Below are 12,417 nucleotides of genomic sequence, written 5' to 3' on the forward strand. Positions count from 1 at the left end.
CATCAATACCACCCCTAATAGGTCTACGGGTTATACGCCTTTCTTCATGGTTTATGGAGCAGAAGCAGTCCTGCCTAGTCATGACTCGCCCCGCGTGGCGGCTTATGTGGAAGCTGATAACGAACAAGCCCGTCAAGACGCGCTTGACTTATTAGATGAAGCGCGAGACTTGGCAGCGGCTCGCTCAGCGATTTACCAACAGGACCCGCGCCATTATCACAACCGCCGGGTTAAGTCCAAAACCTTTCAAGAAGGTGACCTGGTGCTCTAGCTCATCCAGGATCAATCTGATGCGCACAAGCTATCCCCACCTTGGGAAGGAACCTTTGTGGTCAGCAAGAACTTGAACAACGGTTCATATTACCTTATCGACGTTCGAGAGCACAAAGACTCACGTAAGTCAGAGGAGGAGACTCGCCGACCGTGGAATATTGCTCATATTTGGCCCTACTACACTTGAGCCACCGGTTCTCATAATGTACATACCTTGATGTTGTATATATTATGATAAGTAATAAAGCAGGACCTCTGTCCTTTTCATCTTCAATGATCACATATCTTTATTATTTTAATTATCGAACGACCAGTTGGGGGCTGATCGTTTTCGGATCTAGCTTAACCTTCTCGGTCCGGCTCATGATCGTATTCGAATCTAGCCATTAAAACTTCATGGTCACCAGGGGGCTTCCTGTTCAAACATAGGTCATATTTGAACCAAAGAGAACAGAACTGTCGTAACCCTCTTGATCGGCGCAAAGCCAAACTCACTAGGGGGCTTCTTGATCATATCTGAATGATAGCTTAATCACTTTTGAGTCCGACTTGGATCGTATTCGAATCAGGGTCGTTAAAAACCTCTCAAGGTCATTTGGGGGCTTCCTGTTCAAACATAGGTCGTATTCGAACCAAAGAGAACATAGTTGTCGGTACACTCTTGATCGGCGCAACGCCAAAGCCACTGGGGGCTACATGATCATATCCGAATCTTAGCTTCAACCCCTTTGGTCCGGTTTACTGATCGTATTCGAATTAGAAGCCTCTAAATTTACATTATTTGATTTGCATTGTTCGAAAGATACTCTTTTGTTTTATTTGTTTTTGTTGTCTCGAATCTAATTATAAGGTTGGTTTCAATTTAACCCGGCTTGGTTCTTTGACAATAAGTTGCCAATGTATAACAATCATCAGGTATATGGAGTATTGACTTATCTAAACGATTGGGTTGTCACCCTTACTGTCCGGGTTACATAAGCCGGCAGTCCAGAATCAAAGAACACATGTATGACATTGTTATTCGTAAACAGACTTATCTGTGTTTTTTCTTTAATCAAAGGCTTTTTCAGCCTTGTTTATCTTTACATCTGGTCCTGATTATTCCACTATGGTAATTTCATAGTTATATAGTGGGTGTTTTGACCCATTCGGCAATAAACCGCCAGGACAGTTTTTCATCTTTTACATACAAGAACAGATTTAAACACAACAGATATGAGAAAGGATATACAACATATATTGACATGACAGATAAAATGTCATACGTAGTATCATATGCATGATGGCATAGGCAGAACATGCAGGTTTTAAGGCTAGCCTATTACAAGGCGTTGGGAGCCCAAAAGGTTAAAACTAATTTTCTCTCCTAAGCAGATGTCAAGCTAAGTCTGGTTCATTAAGTCTTGGCCAGATTATTTGGACGGTTATGACTCCTCCCTCGCCGGTTCAGCCCCTCCGCTGGTTGGAAGCTAGGCTTGGACCAATCAAAGCCATCCAGAGCAATGAACTCAGCTTCATCGTCAATTAGACTAGCCGGGTCAATTTCTGGGGCAAAGGTGTGTTGGCGAACCAGCGGGATAAGATTTGTCACTTTATACGACGACGTCGCCATCTTCTTATCCTCAAGATCAAAACCCGACTGATACTTATCAACGTTGGTCTCATCACCAAGGATAGTAGCCTGCGGACGAACTCCCCTCACACAAGCGACAAAGTCATCTTGATCAAACGGAGTCCCATCTTCTTTCCACTACAAAAAAATACACTTCCGTGATGATACGTGTTTGTCACAGTAGGTCGCGTTTTTTGTCATGCATGTACATCCATGATGATTTTATGACAGAATCAAGATAGTCATACCTGTGCTGTCGTAGAAGTGTTCCATGACATTACCAAAATTATCATCACGGAAGTGTCCACTTCCATGACGATAAATCGCGCGTCACAGAAGTGCTTTCGTCAAGGGTGACTGACACGTGGCATCCACCGTAACGGAACACCGTTAAGCTATCGGGTCGGATTTTGGCTCCGATAACCCGTTAACAGCCTTGACCAATGGGAAATTTCCACGTGTAAAATTCTGATTGGCCGAAGGGAACACCTGTCTGCTCGTCAGTGGGCCATATGTCGCCCGTCCATTGGAGCAGACCTGCCTATGATACGGCGACACGTTGCTGGGCCCAACAGAGGCCCATATAGGTTAAAAAGGCCGGCCCAGTCAAAGGCCCGTAGAACTTAATCAGGTACTAGTGGGCCAGCCCAATAACGGCCTGCTTAATAAAGGCCCATTTACAGCCTGAAGCCAGATCTGGCCCGTTAATTGTTCGCCCAATATTTGGGCCCATTTACGGCCTGAAGCCAGATCTGGCCCGTTAATTGTTCGCCCAATATTTGGGCCCATTTGCGGCCCGAAGCCAGATCTGGCCCGTTAATTGTTCACCGAATATTTGGGCCCAACTACAGCCCAGTGACTTTCGGCCTGTTAGAGGCCTGATGTAGACATGGGCCCATTTCTGCCCGGTGTGACTTTTGGCCTGGGAATGGCCCATGCTGCCCATGGGCCATATATGGTCCGACAGGACATCGGGCCCACTAACGGCCCGTGCTAAAGGTGGCAACAGTTAAGCCCAACGTGACTTTGGGCCTGTTAAAGGCCTGCCGCGTAATTCGGCCCGTTGATGCCTGTGCTAAGCTTTCAGCCTCTTAAAGGCCCATGATATCAGTGGGCCAACTAAGGCCTGATATATGTTTCGGCCTGGTAATGGCCCATGAGCTAACTGGGCCCAAAACGGCCCAGTCTACATTTCAGCCTGCTGAAGGCCCATCGACGACTAGTGAAAATTGAGGCCCAACATGCATTTTGGCCTGCTAAAGGCCCGTGGTTTCATCTCCGCCGTAACAGGCCAGTACAATATTCATCCTGTTAATGGCCCAATGCTACCTGGCTAAACTAAGCGCTGGGTCGACAAAAGGCCCAACTAAAATATAGGCCGGTGTAAGTTTTGGCCTGACGTGATGTGTGAAGGCCCCAATCATTCGGGCCCAAGAAAGACGCAGGCCGGCCCAATTGTGGCCCACTAAAAACCTAGCCCATTAGAGTCGAATGTTTCGGTCCGGTCGACTAAATCTGATTTTTTTCAGATAGCGAATGATGGCAGTAACTAGTAGGAATTAAGAACAAACCTGCCCTATACAATAAAGAAATTACAGCATAGTAACCAAGAATAAACCTACACTATACAATAAAGGATTTAAGGTATATTACATCCACTGGCATCGAAGTTCGCCACCAGTGATCATAAAGCGCAACGAAGAAGCAGATTACAAAAACTGGGCACCATTGCAGCGTAACAAAATAATACCGAACCGAGACCACTTCCAAGACAGTTCAAGAAAGGTTAGCCTTGCGGGGCAACTGCTGCGCAAGCTGCTGAGCAAGGCTGTGAGACCGGCCTAGCATGTCGGTCATAGCTTCCAGGTGTAGTTGTTTAGCGATGAGGTTCTCATTGGTGTTCTCCACAATCATTCTTAGAGATAGGACTTCAAGTCGAAGTTGAGTTGCAGAATGCCTTTATGCTAGAACTTGGGACTGAAGAAGTCGAACTGATTCAGACAACGAATTCTGTGAGCTTGTCTGACTGTTAATCTCAAGTAACTTGAACACTGCATCAAGACAAGACTTTGGGGTTGTCTCGCTATCTTGAAGATGTTTTGCCTTCTTTGCTGCAATATATGTTGGGTTTGTCTCACAGCTTTCAGCAGACTTGTGCATGCCATCAAGCATATCACCCTGAAACAAAGCAGAGAGATGACATGTTTTGCACGTGTATAAACAAAGATGATAATTGTTCTGTCAATTCTATCCAATTTCAAATTAGAAAATAAAGAGTAAGTTCAAAATATCAATAGCATAATTTGGCATTGTTCATAATGCGGGGAGCTTCACCACACTACTGGATTACCATGTCAACATAACAAGCATAGATGAAGGGCAAAGAAAATCATTGTATCTATTTTGGATAATGTGCATGTCATGTTGTTCATATCATCAGCCACATCAGTAAGATAAAACAGGAGATGACAAGGTGCAAATGTGGGCTGCTTCACCACACACTGGATTATAGATCCACAAAAACAAGCATACATATAGGGAGTATTAAGTAATGTGCATGGTATGAATAAGGAATTTGGTTTTACAAGTAAAACTTAGAACTTACGGTTCTTACGAACATGCATTTTGGTAGAAACAGCAAACTAAACAACAGTAAATGATAGGGAGTATGAGCAAATTAAACAGCAGTTGAGGATAAAGGCTTTAGAAGGACTGAATTACATTAATAGTTAACACCGGCTTTATAATGCCCTTCTCCGTGTCAAGGGAAGGATAACTCAAGAATTTCAGCACAGAATCTTCTTCATAAGCATTGCCTGTACTCTACATTTTGTAGAGAGTAATTATAGATATGATAATACTGGAAGGGGTAGAGGATAATGAAGATAAGATGCAGATTGATGCTACATAATCAACTACCAATCACTGGAAGTACAAGCGTTACAGGACAAAATGTACTGACAAGAGCAACGGGCTACACTTCTGCACTGGCATTGTCTGTGTATTCTACTTGTTGGTAAGATTAAATATAGATCTGATCTTTTTTTAGTAAATGGTGGGCGAGGGAGATAAGATGCAGAATGCTACAAAATGAACCAATCCCTCTTCCCATAATACAAGAGTGTTTTGAACACTGGTGTACTTTACAAAACGTTCTTATATTATGGGACGGATGGAATAGCTGTTAATGTAAGTACAATGATAGACCACATTCAGTCCTTACAAGAGGACTGCAGAGCTAAACCTCTTCAAAAGCATTGGGTTGATTCTAAATTTATGTAAGAGTCCATACAGATCTTATAATGTCCACCAAATGGACGATTACGAGGCTAACATGTGCAGTGATGCTACATAATCAAACAGCTATGAAAGTAAGTATGGTCATAGAGGGCAAGAGGTACTCACAAGAGCAATGCAGTGTGCAGTATAGTTGCGAGATTCTGTGGTCCCTTGAGAACGAATGTTCTTCTGCTAACAGTTTTCGTACAAGTGAGACATTAAGGCAAATGCAGAAATGTAGTTCAAATTATGATGTGATATCATAGACAGTACCTTACGCTGCAGCCGAGACCAATGTGTAACAAGATTATTCCAGTCACCGTCGGATAAATGTAGCACTGGAGACTTTACAAAAATTTCGTTCAGAGGTTTACCGTCGAAGTGCGCTTGCCTCAGGTAGGAACGATACTTCACCAACGAGTGCTTGAAAAGCGCAACCAACCCTTGCTCGTCATCATAATCCAGTTTGCTCCTAGCCTATTTAAAAGAATGAAATATTGTGTCTTCTGTCAGCAGAAACATATGCAGTAATGACCATGAATAACATTAGTACATTACTTACGCGTAAGTTGTGGAGGAAGACTGGAAATTGTTCTGTGTTTGCGGTATAATCTTTCCATGAAGGAAAGATGCGCACAAAGTTCCTGACAACAACATAAGCTTCGTCTTCTAAACTGGGAAGAAATGGAACAGGGGTCCTATTTGCTGCAATTGGGGCTCTCTCTGGTTCGAAAAAGGATTTGGCAACTGGATTTGGTGTACTCTTTGCTAGAATGGGGGTTTTGCGTCGTACAGCTGGTGCTATGTCAACTGGCATAATCATATTGTTTGATGTAGTTGGAGTCTGCTGAGTTGGGGCATCAGAAATGACCAGTGTAGTAGGGCTAGAGTCTGCTAGAGTTGGGTTATTTTGTGGGTCAGGTGATATTGCAACTACACCTAATGGGCTATTTGATTTATCAGGTGCCACTACCTTTTCCAAATGCTTTGCTTGTGCTCCTCCATGATCAGCAATAGCCCTCTTCCTTTTGAACATCTGATACACAAGAACACCATTTGAATGGATAAATATGGTATGATGAGAGATGGAATATGTACTGAAAATGGATAGGTAGGGCATATTCACATACATGATGTGTAAACTAAGCTAATGGCAGTTCAACAAAGTAGAAGCAATGCAAAGCATCAGTTGCAAGATATGCGCGAGCAATGTAACCTTGGAAAGTTAGAGCAAGTACCTTGATGGGTGAATAAGATAGGGCATCTTCCTCTGACTCCTCCACTAGGGAGCTACATTGACTTAGGTCTCCCTCTAGCTCAGAATCACTGTTAGGATCATATTCTGAGCATGAATCTGTAGGTGGAGAGCGTTTGCATTGCATTGCATCCAGACTTGATTTCAGTCCCTTAATGCCAAGTTTGACAGCCATGGCATTGTTCTGCTTTATTCTTTCCATGCGCGCAAGCTCATAATCATTATGATGCTGTTCAGAATCTGAGATTCATGAAAACATAAAAGTAGTCAGATTATCTATGGAATGTATTGCGGATTCAACTCGGAGAGTGTCTCCCTATAAACCCCTGCATATGCAAAGTTCACCTCCCCAACCGTGCTGACCAGACCACACACTGTCGGATTTCGGGTTCCGGCAGACCCTTGAGGTTCGAACACTGGGGTGCGCATGGAGATTTCGCCTCCTACCTACCTGCACCCCTCCGCCTTGCTAGGATCTAAACTATGGCAAGAACAACACAAGAGACGCAGGGTTTATACTGGTTCGGGCCACCGTTGTGGTGTAATACCCTACTCCAGTGTGTGGTGTGGTGGATTGCCTCTTGGGCTGATGATGCTGAACAATACAAGGAAGAAAAGCCTCATGAGGGTCTGTTCTTGGCTGGGGCGATGAATTGCTCGGAGGAGCTCAATCACCTTTCTCTCTCTCTCTCTCTCTCTCTCTCTCTCCGTCTGTCCTCTCTCTTTCTCTATCTCCGTGCCTGTGGGTGGCTGATCCTATTTATAGAGGCCCTGGTCCTCTTCCCAAATATCGAGCGGGAAGGGACCCAACAATGGCGGGCTAATTTGAAGGGGGACAGCTAGTACAAGCTACCCTGACAAAAGTAGTCTTCGCCTGCGCAAAGCTCTGGTGATGACGCCATCTTGGGCTCCACGGTGACCTCTGTCTTGTAGTCCTCCTGGTCTTGGTCTCGTTGCACCGAAATGGCAACCTTTGCCTGATGCCTCGGTACTCCACGGCTGCGCTTGCCCCCCTTGCACCAAAGAGGGAAGGAGGAAACTGCACGGGCTGGCACCCGCCTGGCGCCCTCGGTCGTCAAGGCTTGCGTCACGGGCACCTCGTGAGGTACCCCGCCTTGATCTCTCCGCCTCCTCGTGAGCCAGCCTGACGAGGCCGTGCCTGAGGAAGCTCCGCGTCGTCCGCCCCGCGAGGCTTTGCCCCTCGCGAGGGTCTTGGGTTTGTGTTGGTGAAGACGGGCCGCGCTGGGCCCCCCTTTGAGCCACGCCACAGGCCGCAGGCAGGCAAGTCTAGGGACCCCCGTTCCCAGAACGCCGACAGTAGCCCCCGGGCCCAAGGCGCGCCCGGACTTGGCCGTGCAGGGAGGCGGAAGGGCAAGAGTGAAGCGCCGCGGGCCCTAACAGTTTGTGGCCTTGGGTGCCGCGTGGCGGTTGATTGGACGTGGGCGCCTTAGCAACCGCGCGAGTTGATTAAGGAGTGGCACCCACCTAGGCTTTGCTCCTTGCTTTCCCCGGTTGCTGCTCAGATCCCCTTTCTTGCGCCTCTCCTTCCTTCCTCCAAAATTTCCAGATCCGCTCCGACCGTGTGACCTAGGAAGCCATGGCGCCTCGCCAGCCGCCGGCCGTAGCTTGGTACTCGTCCGCCCTGGACCCGCCAAACGTGTCGGAGGCGAGCCTTGCCCGGTTGCGCTGGATGGCGACGGCGCGGGGCGTCAATGGGGCAAAGGTGTTTAAAGATGGCTCCGCCACCCCTGAGGGTCAAGGGAGCACCTTCTATCCGCTCTTCGTAAGTGCCATTGCTGCTGGCCTGGTGCCTCCCTTCTCGGAGTTCTTCTTCTCTGTCCTCCGCCACTATAAGCTGCAAGTCCTGCATTTCCACCCCAACTCCGTCCTTCTCCTGGCAATCTTCGCCTATTACTGCGAGGCTCACGTAGGAGTGCAGCCCTCAGTGGCCTTGCTGCGCCACTACTTCTACCTCCGGACCTCTCGTGGTACTGCTTCCGCGTGCGCGAGCTTCGTCGCGTACGGTGGCGCCATTGCCATTTCGAACCCCGGGAAAAGGATTGAGGGCTTTAGGAGCAAGTGGGTCATGGTGGATGCTGGGCGCATCCACCCTCGGCTGATCTTGCCAACGGAGCAGCCCACGAGCTCCAGCAATTGGGGTCGAGCGGAGCTCACGGACCCCCGCGCGAAGCTGATGTTGGAGAAAATGGATGCGGATCTGAGGCCGCCCAATATGGCGGCGGCGAAGCTGACCAGCGTGTCGCTGCTGAGGGAATTCCTAGAGCACCAGCTGGCTCCGCTTTGGCAGTACTCGCTTCCGATGTGGAGGCCCCGTCCGAGCCCCGCGGCCTTAGCCGACGGAGATCTGGCTACTGTCCTCCAATCTCTGGTCGGGGCGATGTGGCGAGGTCGGCGGGCGCTCCTACGCCCTTGTTCCTCCATGACGACTGGGAGCAGGTAGTGGAGTCCATGCCCGTCTGCAACAGGGATGGGCCCGTGCCCATGGAAACTCCCGAGGAACCGGTGGACGTGCCCTCTGACGACTCCAGCGAAGAGGAGGAAGGAGGGGAGCGGGGAAAAGGGCCTGACTCCGAGGCGACTGGCGGAGAGTCGAGGGCTCCCCTCCCCCGGCGCAGGTCCCGCGTTCTCCACCTCTCTCCGAGCGATGACGACGAGGATGACGATGAAGACGATGACGAGCAGGACGGCGGGAGCTCACCCCTGATCTCGAAGAAGGACAGGACCGGGCTGATCTCCCGAGGGTCGGCCCCGGCCCTAGGGCGGACCGCAGATGCACCTTCCGCCTCCAAGCTTCCCGAGGTTGACCCTTCCAGCCGGCTTTCAGGCTTCAAATTTGGCCGGAGGCCGCTTGAGCTCGCTGGCGACGACCCGTAAGCATTGGATTCCTGTCTTTATCTCTTGCTTTGCTTCTGAGGCTTGACGTCCGCATATCTTGGATAGGCTGGCGCCCGCAGCAAAGAAGCCGAAGGGGGCTCCCGAGGCTACATCCGTGGCAGCACCTCTGCCTGTGAAGGAGGGTGACCGCGACGCATAGGCTTCTCCTGCCCGGTCGTCCTCGCGAGGCCTGGCTGAGCCGGCTGGGGCGAGCTCAGCCCCCACGGCCCAGGTGGCTCCCGAGGTGCTCTCGCCTGCCGCCGCCACCACAGCTGTCGGGGCGCGGGAGACTCCGCCTCAGGATGCTGCGGCCGCCCTGCCGCCTTCTCCTCCTACTTCACCAACTGCTGTCTCTCCGACTCCTTCTGTCGTTCTGGATCGTGCTGTTGCTGAGCAGGACCGACTGCGGCATGATCTTCTTGGCGCCGACCCCCGCTTGGTGGCCGGGCGCTTGGAGCTGGCTTCAGGATGGGTTCGCTCCGACGGTTCGATTCGGGCGGCGCTGGTCCAGGCCTCGACGGCATGCGACGTGGAGAAGCAGGCCGTCCTTGAGGTGAAGGCTGCCCGTGACGCAGCCCTGGGGGAGGTGGTCAACGTCCGTGGGCGTTGCAAGGCACTGGAGGGCAAGCTACAAGATTTGCGGGACCAGCTCGTGAACGAGGTCCGCCTTCGCCAAGAGCAGGAAGAAGGCATGAAGGCTCGCGAGGCGGCTCTCGAGGAGACGGAGGTCAAGCTCAAGAAACGCCGCGACCGCCTAGACGCGCTGGAGCAGGAGTTGGGGGCGAGGAAGGCCAAGCTGGACGACGAGGTCCTGGTTCTTGCCGAGGACCGCGTGGCCTTCACGGAGATGGAGGCGAAGGCTCGCTCCTCACTGAGGACGCTTTACGACAGCGACCTGGAGAGCCCACTGGCTGGCGCCAAGGACGGCCCTGCCAAGCTGCTTCCCTTCCTGGTTCACGCTCTTGAAGATGTCGCCCTTGGCCTGGGCCCCATGGCCGAGGCTGAGGCGCGTGTCCTATCTTCTGCAGCACTGACGCGGGTCCTCACCCACATCTTCCTTCGCGATCCCGGTGTCGACCTCGACAGCCTGCTGGAGCCAGTGAGAGGCGAGCATGCCGCTGCCACTACCGAGGCCGTGAAGGGTCGCGCAGAGGCCCTGCTGGGGAAGTTCCGGGCCTTCAGCACCAAGCCGAAGCAAGGCGCCGCCGACTCCACCGCCCCGTGAGGCGTGCCCGATCCGCGCTGCTCCACCACCGACAAGTGAGTCCGCCGCGGCTCCTGTCCTGCTTTTAATTCCTGCACATGTATCATGCCTCGGGGAGGCGTTTAAACTTGCGTTTGGCATTGAGATAACAGTGTGGACTGTAATATTTGCTTTTGAATTCCTTGAAGTTTGCACCTTTCCTTCCTACTTGCTTATGTTCTACACCGGCAGAGCCCGATCCCGCGCATGCCTCACCCAGCGTTGGTCCCGACCGGAAACCAGGACGGGGCGAAGGAGTGAGGGGCCACGTGACAAGTTAGGCTCCTGAGTCGCGATGCTCAGGAGCCCCCCTTGGCGCATGAACAACAAGTAGGGAGGTGTGATGCGGGTGGATCTACCATTCTACATCTGCAGAGCCCGGCCGCGCGCGTGCCTCACCCAGCGCTGGTCCCGACCGGAAACCAGGACGGGGCCACGGAGTGAGGGGCTATGTGACCAGTTAGGCTCCTGAGTCGCGATGCTCAGGAGTCCCCCTTGACGCTCAAATGGCCTTCATACCTTGGCTCCGCCCGGGGAGAGACGCGTGACGAACCAGGCCCGGGGGGACCTGGCTGGGCGGCGTGCGTCTGGGTGTGACCCAGGCGCAGCCCCCGTGCCCAGCCCCCTCGCGCGGCACTCCCGAGGGGAGGTGTTACAATGAGGCTAGACACTGAGCTCTGGGCTCCCTGAGGTTGATGCGGCCCGGGGGCCACCCTCAGTTGTTTATCACCAGCGCGGAGCATAGCGCTACCATATGTGTACGGGCATAGCCGCTCCTCGGCAGTGTCGTCAGCCAGCACGGAGCATGGTGCTTCCACTGGTACGTGGGAGGGCCCCCCCCCCTCCAGGAGGAGCCCCCGGACCGTGTACAGCCCCACCCTGACACGTGGCTGGCACGGTAGGGCCTGGCGAGGTGTATCTAGGCACCCGTGAGCCAGCGCGAGACTAACGGGGCCCTACCTCTACGCGGGTTGCGCCTGTCACTGGGCCTTATCTTGTGATGCGTTCCTGCAAATTTGGTTAGATGTCGGCACTCTACGTCCTCGGGTCCCGGCCCTCGAGCTGGTCTCAGCTGTCGCTGGTATGCTAGGTCGCGATGCCATGGACAAGGCCAGAGGGCGAGGGCTAGAGAGCCAGTAAGAGCCCTGAGTCGCGATGCTCAGGTACCCCCCTTTAACGAGCAAGTGGTCGGCATGGAGAAGAAGAGGTGCCGTGGACCGGCATCAAATAATCAAGCATGGTGGGTCTAACACATAATCAGAAATAAACGGAAATGGGATACATGCCACTGGGCCTGGCCCGAGCGGCTTGGGGATCATGCAGCCTGAGGGGCGCCCCCAACAAGGTAAGCTAACAACATGGAATAAAAAGGGATACACGCCGCAGGGACGGACCCACACGGCCTGGGAATAATGCAGCCCTGGGGGGGGGTGCTCCCAGCTGGAAGTAAAACTAGAAAGGTGTCACCTGATGATGTTGAGGACGAAGGAGCGTTGATGTAGCAGGCTCGGTGGGCTGTGGGAGCCGATCCTCACGAGCCCCCAGGCCCAGTGGCCTCGGGAGGCTCTGGAGGCGCTGGCGGCTCCTCGCGGGCCATCTCCATCTCTGCCAGGGCAGCCGAACGCCTGGCCTCTCGTGCCTCCGTGATGCCCCTCATGAGGCGCTTGTCACATCCCTAGCTTTACCCTGGCCTTGGACTAGCTTGGTTGCTGCATCATGTTTAAATTCAAATGAAATTTGAATTGAGGAATTTTCAAAGCCTCAGAATCCTTTAAAAAAATGATCAAGATAAAAATTGCTTCAACTAAGTCCAAGGAAATGTTCTTGTTATCCTCTGGAAATATTGGCAAGAGGTAAAAT

Source organism: Triticum aestivum, chromosome 1A (assembly GCF_018294505.1).
Source record: "Triticum aestivum cultivar Chinese Spring chromosome 1A, IWGSC CS RefSeq v2.1, whole genome shotgun sequence".
Classification (NCBI taxonomy): Eukaryota; Viridiplantae; Streptophyta; class Magnoliopsida; order Poales; family Poaceae; genus Triticum; species Triticum aestivum.